Source organism: Zootoca vivipara, chromosome 6 (assembly GCF_963506605.1).
Source record: "Zootoca vivipara chromosome 6, rZooViv1.1, whole genome shotgun sequence".
In the NCBI taxonomy this organism is placed as follows: Eukaryota; Metazoa; Chordata; class Lepidosauria; order Squamata; family Lacertidae; genus Zootoca; species Zootoca vivipara.
In genome coordinates this window covers 69459722-69463399 of record NC_083281.1, presented here as the reverse complement: position 1 = coordinate 69463399, position 3678 = coordinate 69459722, and positions in this window count along the sequence as shown.

Sequence of the window (3678 nt, the reverse complement as noted above, 5' to 3'; positions counted from 1 at the left end):
ACGCTCAGTCTCAGCATTCCACGCGTAGCCACGCCCCCGAAAATAACGGCGGCCAATCAGAGGGCGCAGCCAGAGCCTGGTGAGTTTGGCTGGGCGGGTGAAAAAGAGAGCGAGAGAGAAAAAGAGAAGAAAACAGGGGAAGGAAGAAAAAAGAAAAAAGAACAAGGGTGACTTAAAGCGGCGGTGCGGTGCATGGCGGTGCGGTGCATTCTGCTAGTAACGGAGAATCATAGAATTTTAGAGTTGAAAGGCACACCAAGGGTCATCTAGTCCAACCCCCTGCAATGCAGGAGTCACAACTAAAGCATCCATGGCTGATATGGCCACCCAAGCTCTGTTTAAAAACTTCCAGTGAAAGAGAGTCCTTCCAAGGGAATCCATTCCACTGTCAAACAGCTCTTAACTTCAGTAAATTCTTTCTAATGTTTGGTTGAAATCTCTTTTCTTGTAACTTGAAGCCATTGGTTTGGGTCCTACCCTCCAGAGCAGGAGAAAATAAGCTTGCTCCATCTTCCATGTGACAGCCCTTTAGATGTTTGAAGATGGCTATCATATCTCGCCTCAGTCATCTCTTCTTCTGGTTAAACATACCTGAACATACCCAGCTCCCTCAACTGTTCCTCATAAGGCTTGGTTTCCAGAACCTTGAACATTTTGTTCACCCTCGATTGTACACATTCCAGCTTGTCAATGCCCTTAAATTGCAGTGCCCAGAACTGTACACAGGACTCCAGGTATGGTCTGGCAAAGGCAGAATAGAATGATGCTATTACTACCCTTGATCTGGACACTATACTTCTGTTGATGTCCAGATCAAGGGAAATAATAGTACCAGTACCTTTGTCAGACCCTACTTGGAGAGTAACAGATGCTGACATATCCTCCCTGGGAAGGAATCTAGGAAGGGTGGAAATAGATAGGGAGTGGGAAGGGCACCTGGGAGCAGATGGTGTCTTAGAGCCAGTGCAGTGTTCGGGCCTGGGAAGAATTTGGCCCAAACCAACTTCCCGGTCAACAGCTGTGTATTTGGAGCAGAGATGGCTGGGAAGCCCATCCACCCCAACCAGCAATGCATAGCTGCCAAGTTATCCCTTTTTTAAAGGGATTTCCCCTTATGCTGAATAGGCTTCCTCGTGAGAAAAGGGAAAACTTGGCAGCTATGGGTCAGAGATCAGCATTATAGCATTTGGAGGGCTGTAGATTGTCGGAGGCAGTGAGAAATTTTACTTTCTTGGGCTCCTTGATCACTGCAGATGGTGACAGCAGTCACGAAATTAAAAGACGCCTGCTACTTGGGAGAAAAGCAATGACAAACCTAGACAGCAACTTAAAAAGCAGAGACATCACCTTGCCTACAAAGGTCTGTATAGTTAAAGCTATGGTTTCCCCAGTAGTGATGTATGGAAGTGATAGCTGGACCATAAAGAAGGCTGATCGCCGAAGAATTGATGCTTTTGAATTATGGTGCTGGAGGAGACTCTTGAGAGTCCCATAGACTGCAAGAAAATCAAACCTATCCATTCTGAAGGAAATCAGCCCTGAGCGCTCACTGGAAGGACAGATCGTGAAGCTGAGGCTCCGATACTTTGGCCACCTCATGAGAAGAGAAGAATCCTTGGAAAAGACCCTGATGTTGGAAAGATTGAGGGCACTAGGAGAAGGGGACGACAGAGGACAAGATGGTTGGACAGTGTTCTCGAAGCTACGAACATGAGTTTGACCAAACTGTGGAAGGCAGTGCAAGACAGGAGTGCCTGGCGTGCTATGGTCCATGGGGTCATGAAGAGCCGGACACGACTAAACGACTAAACAACAACAACAACAACAACAACAACAACAACAACAACAACAGATTGTCGGATGTAGTAAAACACACACATTTTGAGTGATCGGATTGCTGTGGGAGGGAGTATTTTGTGGTAACAAATCAGCTTCTCTCCAGGAACAAGAGAAGACCAATTCTGCAAAAAAATAAAAAAAAATAAAAATGTGCACACAGATGCTGGTGGGGAAGCAAGGGCATTTCCTTTGCATTCAGAAGGTCCCATGTACAATCGTCAGCATCTCCAGGTAGGGCTGGGATGTCCCCTACCTGAAAGCTAGAGAGCTTCTGCCAGTCCGTGTAGACAATACTGAGCTAGATGGACCCTAGAGTCTGACTCAGAATGAGGCAACTTTCTGTATTCCTATGACTGGCTAGTGCTTATGAAGGCACAAACCTACTCCCCCACCCCACCCAGCAGTCACCTGGGTATCTATATATAATCTATCTATCATCTATCATCTATCATCTATCATTCATCTATCTATCTATCTATCTATCTATCTATCTATCTATCTATCTATCTATCTATCTATCTATCTATCATCTATCTCTCATCTATCTATCTATCTATCTATCTATCTATCTATCTATCTAATCTATCATTTCTCTCTCTCTCATCTCTCTCTCATCTATCTATCTAATATATTATCTAGCTTTCAATCATCTTTAAAAGGTAGGCAGTGGGCAAACTTTCAATTCAATAAATTATTATTATTATTATTATTATTATTATTATTATTATTATTATTATTATTAAAACCAATATCTCCCAAGCATGGGGAAGAAGTTGCAAGACCAGCTACTGAAGCACTGTTTGATTTCTGGCAAATAAGCCTATTAAATTTATTAGAAAGGTGGTCAAAACCAGATTTGCCCTTTGGGAGAAAAGACTCATACCAAGTCTTTTTATTAAAGGACGTTTGTCTCCACCCGCTCTTTTGGATCACAATAGTTCTTGTGTTACATGCTTCATGGCAACTGATGGGGGTTGCCTTTTAAATTGAAATGTTTCTAGGCTTTAGTGTTCTTTGGAACTAATAACATGGTAGCTCTCCCTGTGTTTTGAAGCAGTTATCCTGACTGCTGGCGTGTGTCTATAATTCTTGGCACAGTCTTCTGGTTTTGTGGCCTCTGATTTTGTGTAATGGGCAATCTGGTGTGGGTTTGTCTGGTGTGGGTTATTCCGAAATCACATTCTTTGTTGGCCCTGCTAACTGGAGCTATAGAAAACCAGAGTCAAATAATTTCAGGACTGCCACATGTTCCCCATTCGTATACTGCTTTTGTATAAATATAAACATGGATGTTTACAATAGAAATAATAAGAGAGAATGATGATTCTCAGCAGTCTTGCTAAACTACAATCTCCAGGAATATTTGATGGAAGCCATGACTGTTAGAGTGTCATAATGCTAAGTTTCATTTTGCTATACATTCTGAGAATGAAATGCAGCATTTTAAAGTACTATCTTATGACATGGAAAGGGTTTTAAAGTATCGAGTAATACATAACTCTTTGGCAGGCAGAGTCTAAAAAGTCCTTTGTCACATGACAGCTGGCCTTCTTCCCTGCCAATCAAAGACAGCAGTATCATATTACCTTTTTATGGTAGTGCTGAATTTTTCAATTTTTTTTATGATTCATCTTTTGAATTTGAACACTTGACATTATCTCAGTAATTTGCAAGTTTGGAAGCAATATTCAACATTGCTTCGCTTCTGACAATGTTCTTTTTGATCCGTTTATTTTCCCATGCCTGGAAGCTGAAGTTCCTCTGTGTTTTCTGACTTTACTGGAGAAGAAAAATCTGTGCATGCTCCTCTTTTCAATTCTCATTCTTCCCTAGCTCCCT